The 18,575-nt window shown below is 44.1% G+C and overlaps 1 protein-coding gene across 1 annotated transcript in view; it reads right to left on the reverse strand.

Annotated features, from left to right (window-relative positions):
* Positions 1 to 13,008: 13,008 nt before the first annotated feature.
* The window catches only part of LOC124226455 (translation initiation factor IF-2-like), a 55,682-nt gene continuing 50,115 nt past the window's right edge, over positions 13,009 to 18,575 (reverse strand). The window contains exon 6 of the mRNA XM_046639777.1: positions 13,009 to 14,202. The gene's annotated coding sequence lies outside the window, so the exon portion shown is untranslated. The remainder of the gene's footprint in view (positions 14,203 to 18,575) is intronic.

Raw genomic sequence — 18,575 nt, forward strand, 5'->3', positions numbered from 1 at the left:
GGAGTGTCCATATAGCATGCAGCTGGATTACAGGGCTGCTGGAGTGTTCATGTAACATGCAGCTGGATTCTCCTAGAGCAAATGATCCAAGAGAGAGCGAGACCACATACAGCATGTTCTAAGACCTAACTTAGAGGTAACACACAGCCTTCCAGAAATACCCTATTGATTACACTGGTCATCCCTGCTTGGTGTGAGAAGGGACTGGACAAGGGCATGAGTACCAGGAGGAAAACTCACTGGGAGCCTGTCTTGGAGGCTGGCTATACATCCTGGACATCAAGACTCTGTCTCGTTCATCAGCATCCCCCGTGGCCAGGAAAGTGCCTGACACTCAGCGGGTGTTTGATGAATAGCACACTGGCTGGTGAGGGGCAGACTTGTGTCTCAGTTTCCGAGACTGTGTTCACGCACGTGTAGGTATAAAACGTCCCAACATGATGCCAAGGAACTGGGCTCCTTTCTAGCTTTGTCCCTGCTTAGTCGTGTGACCCTGAATAAGTTACTCAAACTCCATCATCTTTAATAGCTTTATCTATAAAATAGAAACAATGCCTCTCCTGAATCACTCACATATTGGTCATAAACATTATGTAACAGAAACTTAATTCAGCTGGGGTTCAGGAAACTGGGTTCTAGATTCAAATCTTGTGGTTTGCTAATTATGTTACTTTAGTCCCAATCTTCCATTTCTTCTTTGATAGAACAACCAGGTTAAATTATATAATCTATAGTGTTCTTCCAGCCCTCAGATTCTGCAGCTTTTCTGGCTAGCGCAACAATTACGTGATGTGAACTCGAAGACACTTTAGGGAACAGTCTTGTGTGGTTTGGCTGAGGAACATTATTATTATTGCTGTAAGAGTCAGAATGCAAGTCCACCTGTCAGTGAGGCAGCTGTAAAATGTTCTCGTTGAGGAGATGGGGCCAGCAGCACGCCAAGGCCACACGTGGTCAGGAAGCGCCCAGGGGACAGTCGGAGGTGGCAGTGGCAATCACTGGCAAGCCTGGCAATCATGCAGCTGCTACACTGCTCGGGCCTGGCTGCAGCTGGCTAACCCCTCACCACTGGCTTTTGGGGTTTCTGATTTGAGGGCCCAGAGAATCCAGTGTGTGAAGAGCTTTCACCAGAGCCCCAGAGGGCACCCTCGCACCGTTCTAGAAACGGAGGGGAGACAGTCCCAATGACAGGGCAGCCTTGACGTATAGTGTTGGACGTAGTGTGGCAAACACACACTTTCATTTTGGAATTCGAGTCAGCCTCCCTCACTGCCTGCATGGACTCGCGGATCTCAGCCAAGAAAACTTCCCTCCTCCAGACTGTAAGAGATCTAGCAGCCACCAAATCACTGAATGCTGAGACTCCCGCTCGGACGGTTTCATTTAAAGTCCTCACTGCTTTTGTTTCAAACTAGTTTATTTGAAGTCAGGAGGAACTGAGGCCGTAACACCTACCACGTTTGTACTTCAGTCCTGTTTCCTTCTTCAATATCATTTTGAAAACTAAGATTTGTACGTTTTGTAAAAATAATTTGTTGATTTGGCATAGAGACAGATAGTTTAACTTTTAGATCTCTCATTGATTGCTTTTCTTACTAAAAACAGCTTCAATTTTTGGGCAATCATAACCCACTTGATCCTAGTAATAGACAACAGTATTAACAGCCTATATGTGTCTATATATGGAGACACACACACACACACATGCACATATATGGTTTTTTGTTTGTTCTTTGGTTTATATTGTGATAGAAATGGAAATGCCTGCAGGAATTTTAGTGTTTGTATCTTATAAAAATACCACATTCCCCATGTTTCTAAGAAGTCTTTCATTTTTGTTTAGAGTGAAATCTGGGATGTAAAATTCCTAACGATGATGTAACTGATGTGCTTGAACAAACATCTGTAGAGAAAGACAAAGTGTCATTGATTTGTTTGTGGAACTGGACCATTTAAAGCAAAGTATGAAGATCTCAGTGGCTTATTTGTCAGCGTTCTTACCAGTTGGTCAGTTTATAATAAACTTAATCCATCGAAGCATATCAGCCCAGCTCTGGGCCTAGGACCCGAAAGAAAACATTAGGATTCGAAGCAATACAAGCAGTACCACCTATTGAACTGCATTACACGTCTTAAATTTTTGATGCTTAATCTGTAATAGCCACTTTGAACCATGTGCAGCAGCCACCAAGAGTGTGAGGTGAGGGGCCGGCCTGGTGGTGCAGCAATTAAATTCACACATTCCACTTCAGTGGCCTGGGGTTCGCCGGTTCAGATCCCGGATATGGACCTATGCAGTGCTTGTCAAGCCATGCTGAGGCAGGCATCCCACATATAAAGTGGAGGAAGATGGGCACGGGTGTTAGCTCAGGCTAATCTTCCTCAAAAAAAAAAAAAAAAGAAAAGAGTGTGAGGTGAAAAAATCTGAAAGCATTAAGGAGTCATATCCACTAGAGAAACACATTTTCTCAGCTGTTCTGGTTTCAGTGAAGAGGAATTTGGAATTTTCCCTAAACCCCTTCCATCCGCTTCCCTCCCCTTCACTGCTCCCCGCTGCCTCCGGGAAGTGGAGTAATTTATCAGGGCAGGAATTTAATAATACATTTGGCATGCTCAGCTCAGTTCCACCCTCCATCGTGTTTGGGAGAGAGGCCTCTGCCCTCGATCCATTGGTCCTACCTGGCAGGCCCCACAGCCGGGAGACCTGCCTGGCTCCTGCATGGCAAATAGGGTGGGTCAGTGAGCAGGACTAATTATCCCGCATAAAGTACAACCTCTAACTTTCACAGTATTTTGGGTTTCCACCTGTCAATCTTTATCTTCCTTCCCAAGACCCCAACAGTGTCCAACAAACCAATTAATAACCTAATTAACAGAAACATCCTGGCAAGTGTCCACACACCTTCCTGTCTGGACACCAAGACAGTTAGATGCCAGGTTTGAAGAAATATACCTGCTAAGAAAGTAGTTGAGGTTAAGACAAGAAAATGTCCTTGATACCACATTAAGTGAAAAGAGTAACAAAAAATTCTATATTTTAAACATTGCATTAAGTGTCCAGCTAAGTCAATTTTATGCATATTCATGAATATTTTTATTGATGTTCATGAGATTTTTTTCACGTTTTAGTTGTTCTCTCCCTACTGAAATATGTCACATCATATTTTCAAACCAATAGGTGTTCTAAGCAAAGACCTCCTGCCTAGCATACAACCACAGCAACTTTTCTACAAAATATATTGCTTGTCTCTATAATTACTTGAATTTAGATTATTAAATGGAACCTCAGAAGTGAGGTGAAAATTTTATTTAGCCCTTGAGCCAATTCAGGGGAAAATAAATGCGTTTGTCTATTTTATCTAGTCACCACGGAGGGAGTGCACCTGCTGGTCATTCTTCCTCATCTGTGTGTCTCTCACTTCGCCCCACGCTTTGTCCCGTGCGTTGAAACCATGGTCAAAGTCCCACTTCCTTAGTGGCAGCCACTGTCGTGGACTCCGACCCCTATTGGACAGAAGTCGGCCTGGGATTGCGCAAACCTTCGAGGGCCTCCTCAATTCAAGCACAAGTGGGTCCGTGAGAACGCTCCAGTTTGACTTTGATATTTTGGTTTCATATTCCTGTGATTAGATTGATATCTGTATCAAGAAGCTGGGAGAATCACATATACTTCATGGAGGGCGGACTGCTCAAGATATTACATTGAAATGAACAGAAAACTCATTTTCTGAAGGAAAATTTTGTGTTACTAGCCACTTAAATGTTTCTATCAAGGTCTAAATTTATTAATAATTTTACGTTTTTAGCCTGTATTCTGTCCACAGGCTAGTTGGAAGTGTTAAATCTCTTTTACTTCTTGAATCCCCGTGCGTAGGAGTGTGTGTGTGTGTAAGGAATAGGTGTGAATTGGGCACGCTCTAATTCACACTTACCTTAAACGCCTATATCAGAGCCTTTTCAGCCTGCTCCTCCACCCACCTGGGCATCTAAATCTGCTTTCTCAGGCTTCACTTGAGAATCACGAGAGACTCAGAATTTGCTTTCAAATCACTCTTGTCTTTTGAGTTTCTCAGCAACAACTTGATTCATTTCTTAAAAGCTACTACAGTTCTCTTTTTCTTAAACTTTTCAGGATGTAACAAGGAAGGGCGACAGATCTACAAGTTTGTTTAATAGTCTTCCTCTGGAACTACTTAAGGATTTTGAAATTGTAACAGAGACCAAGAGGAAATCTTTAACATGATTTGTTTCAAGGGGAAATGAACAGGATGTGGCAGGACCTTGCATGAAATGGAACAAAAGGAGAAATGAACAAATGGGAGACGTTCTCTGGATTAAGCAGCGAAAGCAGAAATGAGGTGATGAAGTCTTTCCATCGGAGTTCAATGATCTTTAATTTACTTGGACTTTAAAGAGAAAGAGAAAAGCAATTGTCCCTTTGGTTCACCGTGCCAAGATTTTCATTTCTTTCCTTTTATGATTGCTATTTACTATGAAAAGAGTACTAAAACAGCATTAAAGGAATTCCTAAACATGAAAAGCACTATTTCCCGATACTCTTACACACTGCCTGGTCACTGACGGTCACTTCCCTGAGCCATTCTCTTGCAACCTCAGACCAGATCAGGTGCTCATTTAAAGCTTCTTGCCTTTGTTTTCATAAGTTTAGCCCAGCAGAGCTTAGATATTTTACTCCCGATTGTATGTCCAGCATCTACCGTACTGAGTGACACAGAGCAGGTACCCAACACATATTTCTGAATAAAAATGATTAAATATTGCTCTTAAGTATTCATCTTTGAAACCCACATGTTTCCTGGTCTCCCCAGTTTGTAAATACGAATGACCATAGTTAAACCATTAAACTGATTTTCATTAGCTCTAAGGCCTCCGCTGCTCACGCAGGAGCTCCTGGTTCCTAAAAAGTCCCTCCTAAATATTTAAATTCCCAAGATTGTCCTTGTAGCCGCTGCTTCAAAGGGCAGTTCTTTGCCTTTCATGCCAGCCCCAAGTCCTTCATGCCACCTGCAGGGAGGAAAATATGGCTCCTTTCTCCTCCCTCCCTCCCTTGCTCCCCTCTTTGTCCCACAGCAAGACCCCTCGGGCTCTGAAATATTGCAAAGCTTAACAGGCACACAGTGCACTTCCTCCCCATGGTACATGTGTTGGCAGATATGAGTCAATCGATGAGCCTCATATGAGTCAATCATCACACAGATTCTAGAGGAAAAGTGGTGTCTTCCTGCCCTGCTTCCTGCTTTTACACCTATGTGTTTAGAAAACCAGTTTACCCAACAGTCACACATGACATGTTGATTTCCTTGTTTTTTCTTATCATTGTGTTTAACCATAAACTGTGGAATTTCCTTTTTCAATCCCTTGTTATCTCTGGAAGATCCTCTAGCTTTCTGGTCCTTACAGATATTAGAATAGCATCATTCAATTCTTCTCATTTTAAGTTCTGCTCTCACATTTTCCCTTTCCCACAGTTCAAGCTTAGTCTTTAGCCTGTGGGACCTGCAGTTCTAAGGAGATGTGGTCTGCCCTTTTCCTCATCCCATTCCTCTTCCTATGAGCTGTCATGTAGGAAGGCAAAATAGAAAAAGTGCCAGGGGTCTGACGTAGCTGGTTGCCTGTTGATAGGAGAACAAAACCCTAAAATCTACTCCTTGGGGCCTCCACCAATGTGGTGGTCTCTGAACACACGTTGTGCTTGATTTCTTAGGGCACTCTTCATTTTCCCCTTGACCTCCTGCTTTACTGAGGAACCCTTCAGACAGGGTCCACCACATCTCCCTTTTGGCTGCACCAGAATCTATGCCTGCAAACCCCTCTCTGCCTGGCCGGCAGCTGCCTGAAGAGCTCCGTGCCTTCTGCCTCTTCCTCTAACGTTAAAGTGCCTTCTTGTAGAGCCACAGGAATGCCTGAGCTCCTTGTGTGGGCCCTCCAATGGATTGGGAGCCTGTCTGCCTTTTATTCCCTTGTATCCAAAACCAGAGTTACCACCCACTTCATGATCCAGCTGCTCAAGCGAGACTGCTGCCTGACGAAATCGCCGGGGGAGAGACAGGCCCTGGTCGCCATGCTCCTATCAGGCCCCTAACCTGAGATGACAAACTTCAAGATCTCCTACGTTCTCCCTCTCCTTCTGCCTCAGGGGTTGTGCCCAGGGTGGCTCCGTCAGTTCTGCAGCTCAACAAGCATTTAGTTCAGAATGAGATGGCTCGTGTGCCCTTCTTGACATTCAGTTTTCTCTAAACCTCTCTCCCTCTTCCCTTCTTGAAAGGAGAGCTCGCTATCTGTGAAAATGCAGCTCCCCCTCTCACGTCTCTGGGGCATCAGGACTCAGTCAGAGACTCTGCTCCCAGCCCCAGTGGCATGTAGGTGGGACTATGCAACTAGGTCTTTTGTGTGTGTGTGTGAGGAAGATTGGCCCTGAACTAACATCTGTTGCCAGTCTTCCTCTTTTTGCTGCGGAAGACTAGCCCTGAGCTAACATCTGTACCAGTCTTCTACTTTCTATGGGACGCCACCACAGTGTGGCATGACGAGCGGTGCTAGGTCCATACCCGGGATCCAAACCTATAAACCCTGGGCGGCCAAAGCAAAGTGCATGAACTTAACCAGTATGCCATGGGGCTGGCTCCTGTGTGACTTGGTCTTACCAAGGGAATGAGAAGGGACGTCATGTGCCACCTCCAGGCCTAGGCTTTTAAGGAGCTGGTGACTTCTTGTTTTCTCTTCCTCATTCTTTCAGTTGGATGCAAAGAACTGTTGCCCTGAGAGATGGTCAAGACACAGCATGCAAGGAACTTGGTTCCTAAATGACTCCACAGAGGAAAGTCACCCTCTGACCAAAAACACACACATAGACTTTATGTGTGCAAGAAAAAAACACTATTGTGTTAAGACTCTTCTGCATTCTGTTAACAGTACCTGGAAGCACCCAACCTGTGACCTAATATGTCTGTGAGGGAAGGCGAAGAGTTCTGAGGGGCTCGCTGGGGCTACAAGGCCAGTTCCACCACCTCTGTTTGGTGTCTAGAGATGCCTGGATGCAAGTGTTGAATATTTTCTTTTACATATGGATCATGATATGGCTTCCTTTTCCTCAGCTGTGAGCCCTAATCATTATCATCATCACAATCATTATCACCATCCTCACAGCTGAACTTTATGTACCAGAAACTATTCTGATCATTTTCCATGTATTAGCTCACTTAATCCTCACAACAACACCACGAAGAAACCAAAGCATCAGGTTAATGGAATCTACAGAAGACTGTACAGCAGGAGGGGGCCAGGGTTCAAGCCCACCCGTCCTGCTCTCAAGCCCACGTTTTGAACACCTGAAGTCTACAGTCTCCAATTTCAAAGTACTCTCACTGGGTCCAGGACTTTGAGAAAAGCCCTGCTTGGCATCTTCGATGCCCATCTTATGTGGTTATGTGACTCATGTCTCCCCAGACCACAGCAGGGAAGAGACACTCTAAAGACACAGTGCGGAGATGCATTTTCTCCCTTTAATTCAGGAGCCGTGTGCTTCCAAATGGCCATTACACTTCCCTCTGCTGTCCAGTTCCATCTGCTCTGGCCCTAGCTTGAGTCCCTGTGATGAGCGTGATTCTGGCCTCACACCTATACAAACCTCTCCTGCTCCAAATAAGAAAAACGGTCCTCCTCTTCATTATTAAAACCCCTTTTTAGAACACAGAACAGGATGTTTTTACCTTCTTTATATTACACCCTTATGCTTCACTACAAACTTGGCACAAGTGCTTGGGAATGGGGAGAAAAGGCTATAGAAGAGGTTGTGTTTGAAGAAAATATCAAGTGGTATTTACTAAATTGTGCACTCAAAATTGACCCACTCTCACCCCCTGCCCCTTCCCAAACTTTTATCAGTGTCCCTACATAAAGCGTATGTGCCATGACTCTCTATGGTGTCTACCCAGTAAACTTCCCAAGGGCAACACGCAGCCCCTGTGCACCCTCCATCCTCCTTTCTCCATCTTTATTGTAAGTCTCAGTGACTGAAATCAACCATGAACCCCTTATGTTCAACCATCGCCTCTCTAGGAAACCATTCATCTTCTCAAGGAAATAGAATCCCCAACAGCACCCGCTCCCTTGTTAGTCATCCAAGAAATGAAGAATATTCATTGATCAGTCTGAATTCAAAACAGCTACACAGATAAAGTCCTCACTCGGGAGCTATGGATGGGGTTTTAACTTTGAAGTATAGAAAAAATGCTCTTTCTCTTTGCGTCATTTCATGCTAATCTTCCATGTATCAACATTGCCTTTCTAGATTTTATTTTAATAGTTGCATGAGATTACATTACACAGATAAAAAATAAACTCATGTAACTATTCTTTTATTGATGAGCATTTAGAACTTTCTTGGTGAAACTTCAGTTTATTTTAACTAAGGAAAAAAACTACCACGTTATCTTTAAAAAGACAAATTATTAAAATATAACTAACCTGGCACTCTAGAAAAAAAGTTTCCTCTGTGAGGTACTCACTTCTTACAGGATCTCAGAGTATCAGCTGGTGGCTTCCAGACGGTCTGCCGGCGTCTGTGAAACTATGTGTGGTATGTTAAAAGTCACCTGTTTGTTAATAATGAACTTAAGAACAAGAATTTTTCAAATTCTGTTCACTTGAGAGTTCAGGACCCATGAAAAGTCCAATTATTGTGGAAATTGCTTAAGAATCCAAGTATTCCTAGAATTTTCGCAGTGTGCTATGATGTTTGATTATTAACCTTAACCTTGGAAAAGAGGGGATGGTGCAGGTTTTGCACTCTGTTGCTGTTACCACCTGAGAGTACTGACCCTTCTCCCCAAGCCACCGAGGTTTTTACAGTGAATGACTGAGGAGTCTGAATAAACACAGCAGGAGGCTCGGCAGCGCAAAGGGCCTTGGGCCTCAGGCTGCAGTCTGGGGGCCTGAGGCCACGGTGGAGAAGGAGAATCAGAACCTCCCATCCATCACATTTTGAGAACAGCGCTCTAGGGATCCAACAGTTATAGCTGGAAAAGCAATGTCGGGGGCAAAATCCCATGTGAAAGATGAGGGTGAAATGGAAGAGCAGGTAATGGGTCAGAATTCCCAAGAATGGGGACTCAGGACAGTGTTAGAGCAGGTGTAAGAATAGATTTCAGGTGGGTGCAGCCACTTCGAAGGACCGTGGCCTGGCGCTCTATTAACAAGTATAATCACAGATCAGTGAAAATCTGTTTGTATAATCATAGCCCGAAGGTGATAGAAAACCAAAAGAATGCTTCCAAATTATCAAAAACGTTTAATCCACTCCTAGGTGCTGTTGTGTGTAAGATACATCCAGATGCTGTAAATGAAATTTTAATATGAACAAAATGTAAACACTAAATATAAAAATAAAAACAGAAGAATATATAGAAGAAAATTTGCACAAGTTTGGTCAAGAGAGAGAACTTACAATTGGTAGGAGACTTAGAAAGAAAACACAATACGTTTAACCACATCCAAATTCCATATAGTCTATATATGCTTTGTAGTCCCTAAAAATTACCATACTATTGTTGTCTGAGTTAGGTTGGGCTGGACCACAATGACGACAAGTTGACCCTCAAATCTCAGCCATGTAGCCCAGTAAAGGCTTCCTTTTGGCCCCTGTCCCAGCCCGATGCCATGGGGAAGCTCCCTCGCTCCCGTAGCTGCACCACCTGGAGCATCAGATTCCAGGCCTTGCATCAGGGCAGAGGGAGGAGTCCACAGCAGCCTTGGCCTGAAGCTCTCCCTGTCCTTTCTGTCCGCAGCCCACTGGCGAAGTGGTCATCTAGGCAAACGGAACTACAAGAGTGGGGCCTGTGGGAGTGACCATGGCTACTTCTGAACACTGTCCCTGACACGGGAACAGTCAGTCAAAAGGCTTCACTGGGACAGAAAGCCTTCCAACTCGAGAAGCCAACAGTGGATGTGGAACTGTCAGCTGACTCTGTCATTACATGGGAGCTTCAACATTTGCCCAAGGAGATATGTCTTTTGGAAAATAAGTAGCACTTTCTTCTAGCTTAACATTTTATAAATAGCGTACTCCTCTGTAAAATATGAAATACGATTAAGTTAAAGTAACCTCACTGGAAATAACAGTTGCTTTTAAAGCACTGTGGACTAAGTGTTTAGAACTGCGCACTCACAGCTAAGCAAAGCTCTCCTGTAGAGCAGAACCTTAAAGACGTCGACAGAGAGCAGACGAAATAAGAGTAAGGTAGATGGGCGGGGGCACCCCAGGCCCGGAGGCGTCGTTGGTGTTTCCTGGGCCTGAGCGGTGGGATGCAGGCCGTTCAAAACGAGGAAGGTGGACGCATCCATGGAGTGGTGCCACACAGCAGCCCGAGTGGAAACCCAGGAAAACAGTCACTTTAACTTTTATTGGAAAACATCTGCCTTAGGAACTGTCATCAAGGACTCTCAAGAAGAGAACAACTGGGAAGTAAAATTAGGGAGAAGTTTTGTCTAAAATATTTTGTTTGAGATCAGGTGAAAATGAACTGATAAAATAACTTAACTGCTGGCCTGAAAATGGGAGTAAGCACAGAAATAAATGAGAAAAGAAATGCAGGCACCAGTATTTCAGAACAAGGCCAGGGACTGGTGATTTAAACACCATCAGGACGCCAGAGGCCTCCCCAGGAGAAGCCCCACACTCCTGGACTGCTCCCTGCATGTTGTTGCTCAGTCCTGAGTTCGCTTACCAAGCAGTACTCCTGACTTCTACAGGCACGCCAGAATTTATGCATCCAGATAAACGTGTTTCACTTACAGCAGTCACCTTTAGAGGCTGTGGGCTAATTCGATTGATGTTATCATTGTCTGAATATTTTCAGAAACTCCTCTTTTGGAATTACCTTCAAAGCCAGCATCACGTTCTTTTGAATGGTGACACAGCAAAGTCCTGAAAGGCAGAATCTGATTTGAAGCCACTAAATGTCATTTGAATAAGGCAAATTATCAACCTGGTTAATATCACTTTAAATTTTAAAAAATATATGAGGCACTGTATATATCTATATAAATAGATATATAGATATTTATGAATTTAATAGTGAATGTAATTCTCCTTCACCCTACATACATTTCTGAAAGATACTTTGCTAAAATGTTCTGAGCATATACAGCTGGGATTAATGTTATTAGTCAGCATCACTGAACAGGAGCCTCTGTGAGGTCTACTACATTCTCCCAAGCAATTCACACTCCCAGCGGCTGTGCAAAGGGCCTGCTTCACTACTGTGGGTGATGGGTGAAAAATTTGATCTAATTTTTGTACACTCTGCATTTCCCTGACTCATTAGTGTGGAAGAAAATTTTTTGTCCATTTTCTTTTTTTATTTATAACTTGCTTTTTTGGGTAGCCATTTGTGTATTAGGAATAGTGACATTATCTGTCTTCTGATGATATTCTAATTGCACGTATTTTTTTTTTTTTAAAGATTTTATTTTTTCCTTTTTCTCCCCAAAGCCCCCCGGTATATAGTTGTATATTCTTCGTTGTGGGTCCTTCTAGTTGTGGCATGTGAGATGCCGCCCCAGCGTGGTCCGATGAGCAGTGCCATGTCCGCGCCCAGGATGCGAACCAACGAAACACTGGGCCGCCTGCAGCGGAGCGCGCGAACTTAACCACTCGGCCACGGGGTCAGCCCCATAATTGCATGTATTCTTGCAAATAGTTGCTCTTCATAAGATATGTACTAAAACATGTATTCACATATGCATACATGCACACACACACACGCACACACACAAACGTGCTCAAGAGAGAGAGATTAAATATACTGTCTTCTTTCTGAATTTCCTACGTTAAGTTTTCTCCCTGGACCAAAATTTTACAAATATTCTTTTATGTTTACTTTTATTTTTACATTTAGTTTTATATTTTGTTCATGTCAAAATTTCCTTTAAAGATGGGTTCAAGGAGGAAGCTCTATAGGTTAATCACCCTTCTAAGTTCCAGTAGTTTCCGCCACGTCATTAGGTCACCGCCTTCTCACAGGCCGTTCCTTCCTAATCAAAATATAGCTCCTAAGCGTTTCCATCAATATGTTTGGGAATAATAAGCCACTTTTCTTTTATAAGAGTCTCTAGAAACTTTTCTTGACTTTCCCGCAATTAATTAAAATTAACTTAATTCAGCAACGCTACTGCCCATTGTCCACCGTGTGTCGAGTATGGGGACATCACCTGAGACACAATCAGGTGTGTGAGGTGGCGACTTCCCACAGGCACTTCCACACTTGATGGGACATCACTCCTGAAACCAGAACTGCACGGAGTGTAAGCGTAGAGATTTATATTCAGGGCTAATTTCAGACACTAATCATCATTTAAAATGTGGAGGTGGGAAGGGAAACAGCAAAGAGTGTCTCATGTGGGGGTTGACTGTTTTGTCCTCTTGTAGGGGGAAGAAAAAAAAGCAAAATAAAATCTCATTTTCACTTCCTTATTTTTTTTTTTTCAGTTTATATGTGGTTTAGGGGAAGGAAGTGTTCAGGGGAGAAAACAGTTTCCTAAAGTTTTTAGAACCACTTAGGGGATTGGATTTTTCTTTTGCTAAAACAACTGCAAAGGGATATTTATACAAAGAGTTAGGTCAAACCTAACAACTCGAGAGTTTATTTTTAGATTTCTGCTTGGCCAAGGGGAAAATATGGTAAATGAACCTTATGTTCTTAAATGGGCATGCAGCTGAACTCAAAACATGTCAGCAATCCGACAGAAGCACTGACGAACGTGGGCCTTCCAAGCACGATTAGAAATGTCCAAACAATGACAATATTACAACCGTTTCTTTTCTTCCTTTTTTTTTAAACTTACTTTCAGTTTTCGTACTCAAGATCTCTACAGGTTTGAAGATGGCCAAAACAAAAATAATAAAGATTATGTCAACAGGGAGCCATAAACAGAAAGTCCAGTAACTTCCACTGAGCGTGTGGCAGAGAGCCGCTCGCCAGCGTGGAGGCCACGGCCACCTGTGGCTATGGAGCACTGGAGAGGACACTGCTCCTAACTGAGACAGGCAGAAAGTTGAACACACACCGACTTCAAAGACGAAGTATGAAATAAAGTATATAAAATATGTCATTCAAGCTTTTATATTGATTGCATATTGAAATGTTAACATTTTAGACATAATTGGTTAGATAAAATATATGGTTAAAATTCAATGCAGAGTTTCTTTCTCCTTTTTAAAATGAGACTACAAGAAAATTTAAAATTGCATATGTGACTCACAAAATCTTCCTACTGTACAGCCCTGTAGCAGAGCAGCGGAGTTCAGAGTTGGGCTCCAAAGTAGACCCACCGGCATTTAAACCAGACACTGACGCGCCAGCGTGTGACCCTGGGCAAGGTATGTGGGCATGTGTGAGTGAAGTTTCCTTCTAAGTAACTGGTGAGCGATAAAATAGTCCCCATCCCACAGGCTGGCCAGGGCTCAGTGTGCAGAGCCTGGTGCAAAGCAGCTCACTGAGGGCCGTTCTGCTATTCCTACCTCAGAATCCAGAAGAGCAAGAGGTGTTTTTCTGCCTGAAGAAGCTCTCAAAAAGAATGGAGAAAATAAAATCAGGAGTTTACAAAGGTGATGCTTCCCTTCCCCCCTTTCCCCACCCTATGCAGCCGATTGATGTGTTGAGACGAGATCAACCCATCCTTACAAACTGGAGTGTTCTCAAGACAAACAGATTCCCCAGTAGGTGTGTTCTACCCTCCGTAACCGGGCCCAGTCCTCTGGGGAGGCTGGCACAGTCGGACAAGACTGTACAGGCTTCCTTCACACGGGGACATCCCACAGAGAGCAAGTGGGTATGCCATGTGGGTCTGACTTAAAAAAAAATCAAGAGATGTATCTGATGCCCCTGAAACCACAGAACTCAGCCTGCAATAGTGCTCGCAGTTACTTCTGTTTTTCTAGGTGTTCACATCACCCGAGGGCTTTGTATGTCTTATTTCATTTAAATTTACACAGCAGTTCATCGAAGTAAGTCTTATGATTCTCTCCATTTCATGGTGAAATAATATCTCAGAAAGGTAAAATAATTGCCCAAAGTCCCACAGTCCGTGGCAGGCAAGGACGGATTCTGACCTAGGTGTACCCAGGGGGTCTTGATATGTCTCAGACGGCTGTCAACAGGTCTGCTGGCACAGATCACAGCCCTGTGGAGAGAAAGGAATGCTTTCACTTGATTGCAAGGACATCACTTTAGTGAAAAAGAAATAGTTATCCGGGTCCTCATGTTGTTTCTGCTTGCGCAGGACTTCAGAAATTATCTTCATAATTTCTTGTAGTTCACTCAGCATGATGTTTTTGAGGTAAACGGAAGTGCACGTTTCATTTATCTCTGCTGTCACACCACATAGCACAACACTGAGCACATAGTTAGTACCTATTTAATGATTGTTGAATGAATAAGTGTGTGAGCATCGGTGCCACCGGCCTTTCTCAACCAAGGCTTGTCATCTGAACCACAGAGCACAGAAATGTTTTGAGTGATTATTTACTCAGTTCTCCCAAGTATGAACACAGCAAATACCATTCTCAACCCGCAGGAGAGAAGTTGATTCATGACATACAACGGACACTTTGGGACACGAGGGCTTACTTCCCTCTTGGAATCCCATAGGGAACCAGACTAGGATTAATCTGTAGTCTTTGAGGAACACCTTGACTGTAGTTGGAGGTGACAAGCTACAGCCTGGGACAGATATGACTCACAGCCTGTTTAAAAACAGGCTCGAAGGCTCTTAAGACTCTAAGCTACAAGAGCTTTTACATTTTTAAGGATTTGAAGAAAAAAAACAAAGAAGAATATGCAACAGATGATATAGCTTCCAATGTCTAAAATATTTATTATCCAATTCTTTGCAGGAGAATTTTGACCTCTGCTTTAGGTTAAAGTGGCTATATATCCAAGTGGAACAAGGTTAACTTACCCAATAACATTTAGGAAACCCCCTACAATCCGTGGTCCCCAAACTCTTCCTTACCATTCTATCTTCAGATATAAAATTCTTATCTTTTTTCATTTGTATGTGAGCACCAAAACAACAGCCTCGCCACCTCCATCTCCTACCAAAGGCCCCCGTAAAAATGCACGTGCCCTCCAGTAACAACTTAGAGTGACATGAATTCCAATCTCAGCTCTTATTAGGTGAGAAAGTCGAGTATGTCACAGCTAATTTCCTCATTCACCTGTCATAGGTACGAAAGATCCCTATCAATAGCACTTCTCAGTACACAGCATGTGTGTTGGTTACCTATTGCTGTGTAACAAACGATCCCAAAATGTAGTAGTTTAAAAGCAACAACAACAACATTTGTTTTCTCACAATTTTGTGGCTCAGGAAGCCAGGCTGGCTTAGCTGAGTTCCCCAGGTCAGAGTCTCCCACAGTATATAATCGAGGTGTCAATTGAAGCTATAGCTCAACCGGGATAAGATGTGAGTCCAAGCTCACTCACTAGTTGTTGGCAGGATTCAGGTCCTGGGCAAGCTCTGGTTAGCGGCTACCATCAGTTCCCTGCCACGGGGCCCTTCCACAGGGCAGCTCACAGTATGGCAGCTGTTTAATCAAATTGAACAAGGAAATTCAGAGAGCAAGAGAATGCCAGCAAAACAGAAGTCAGAGTCTCCTGTAAGCTAATTTCAGAAGTGATATCCCATTCCCTTTGCTGGGTTCTATTCTTTACATTCAAGTCACTAAGTCCAGCCCACACTCAAGGACAAGAGATTCCACAAGAGCGTGAACCTCAGGAGGTGGGGATCCCTGGGGCCATCTTAGAAGGCTGCCTGCTACACCGGGATTGCCATGGGGCAGAATCAGATTGGCACATAGGACCAGAAAAAAGTCAAACCCGGGGAGCACACCATCCCTCTAGGAGGATACGTGTGGAGCATCACAGCTCTGGAACAAAACAGAAGTGAACACACTCCCTTGTTCTGTGATCTACAGACTGTGTAGGCTTGGACACATTCCCGTATGTCTCTGAGCCTCTGTTTCTTCAGCTGTAACATGGAGATAGCGATGTCTCCCTGCAAAGCAGATGGAAAGACTAATTAGATCACAGACAGAGAAAGTAGCCAGCACAGTACGTGGCACATGGTGTGTGGTCAAGAATAGTAGTCACATTATTTTCCTTCTTACTTACGTGCCAGTCCATCGAACCAGCAGTAGACACTGTTCGAATCACAAAGATCTGTACAAAGAGAAGAACGCCAGGAATGACGCTGCAGAGAAAACAGCACTGCAGTAAAAATAAGCTCTCCAATGAGTTGAGCGCGTTGCACACAACAGGTGTTTTCACACGCTTCGCTCTACTTGATCCTCACCAGCCCCGGGGGGCAGTTGCAGTTTATCTAGACTCATATTTGTAAAATGGGAAAACTCAGAAGTTAAATGACTTCCCCAGGATTGCACAATAATCAGCTTATCAGCAAAGGATCTCGAAGGATGGGGAAGGGATCAGGTGACCAACAACATGCTGGAACCAGAAGTACTGGTGAGGCCGGGGCCTCACTGTCGGGAATCCAGAGGGTCCCATACTCCAAAGGATGGGGCAAACTGTGAGTCAGCAGCCAGGAAACAAGGGCAGTCAGGGCTTGCCTAGACCAGAGCTCAGAGCAAATATGGAACAGAAAAGCCTGCAGTCGGGAAATAACCACATCGCAAACGTGGATGAGCAAGGTGGGGGAAGGCCGGGGTGAGGGGTCAGGGCCTAAATAAAGACAACTCAGGGGCCTTCCAGCAGAGGGAACATTCAAGTGGAGCTTTGAAAGCCCAGCGCAGTTAGGAGGGAGCTGGGAGGGGGCTCTCGCTCAATGAGGGCATAGTGCGTGCAGGGGGCTCATAGGATGAGTGGTCTGGAGAGGTCGCGACTCTGAACCTCAAGGAGCTGAGGAGTCAGAACTCCCTCCTGATGGTGACAGACTAATTTTAGGTTGAGGGATGACATGACCAGATTTGTATTTTAGAAAATCACTTGGAGTCAGAGAAAAGGATGGAACAATGGGGGAAAGATTTCAAACAAAATAACTGATTCCCGGAGAAGTTTCTGAGAAAAGACTGTACCTAATCCAAACAATCTAATTTTATGCACATTTTTTTCACCGTCTGCTTTACACCTGGCTCCCTTTTTAACCCACTGTGAGTGACTCCCCTTAGACACGTCTATTTCACACTGGAAACTACTTTAACAGGTCCCCAGGACTACATTCGGAGGGACTGAGAGTCACTTCCCTCACTCAGGACCTTCCTAGAGACACACTGCTCGGGGATTTGATGGCCACTGCAATTTTTTTGTCATTTATAGTTGAGTTTATATTCTATTTCAGAAATGATAACTGAAAAGTCGTTTGTTTTTACGGAAATAATGAACCATATAAGAACTTTTTACCATCCGTTAACAGCATCTGCCACTCTGCTTGGCAGTGCACGACAATAAATATCTTTCTTGCTTTATGGAAACGACAAAATTTAAATATGACTTCATTTTAAAATTCATTGGGAAGGGAACGTGATACACATCATGCATACCACACGCACAGTGAAGCACACCACGGTTGCACCTGACCCTTCTTACACAGCCTCTCAGCCTTCTTTAGTAGAAAGAAAGAAGAGGTATGAAAATGACCAAGTGACACGTGACAGGCAGCTGACACTCACAGAGTCGAACACGTCATTCCATGGTGTTCGCGGGATGGTCGTGTGTGCAGATGGAGAAGTGGTGGCACAGTGTTTAGAAAACAAAAACACTACCCTGGACCCACAGTTCATGCCACAGGTGAGCCTTAATTTTTGTTTTTCCCCAGTTATAGTCTTAATTTCCAGAACTACCGAATGTTGAGGGTTGATGCTGTGTGGTAAACATTAGTGCTGTTCACCAAAACCTTCTGACTCTCTTCCCAGCGCATGGTGGAGCAGCGCGTCCCTGTCCTCTCAGAGATAAAAGCGCCCAGGTGACCCACCGCAGGCAGTGAACTGCAAAACAGCGACGTGTGTCGTGCTAGCAGAGACCTTGTGAGGAAGTGGCTCTCACCCCTCAGGCTTGGCAACTGGACACGTCAGTGGCTGCTCCATCAGTCTGGGTCCTGAGCGACTACCAGGCCCATCGTGGACTTTGTGGACACGTAGAATAAGAAGAGATGAATGTGCATGTTTATTGCAGCAAAATTAACCAATCTTGCATCACACCAAAACTGGTACCTACACGTGGGGAGCCACCACCACAGGTAAGCGTCCAGCACAGGCAGCGGCTGAGGGCTGGCAGTGGACGGTGAGTGAACCACCACTGGAGACGAGAACAATGTAATATGCATGTTTTACCAAAACGTTTGGTAAAATTGTTGCCTGTGATAACCCAGAAGGCAAAAATGTGGCTCTAGAGAAAAAGATGAGAAAGCAGTGTTAACGGCATGCATTGATCACCAACTGCTGTATTTTACAAGGCACCACAGAAAGAGGTGACTCAGAAACAAACAAGTGGTTTGCAAACATCAACAAGAGAAAATAGGAAGTGTCCAGAAATTTGGGA

Source organism: Equus quagga, chromosome 15, assembly GCF_021613505.1.
Source record: "Equus quagga isolate Etosha38 chromosome 15, UCLA_HA_Equagga_1.0, whole genome shotgun sequence".
In the NCBI taxonomy this organism is placed as follows: Eukaryota; Metazoa; Chordata; class Mammalia; order Perissodactyla; family Equidae; genus Equus; species Equus quagga.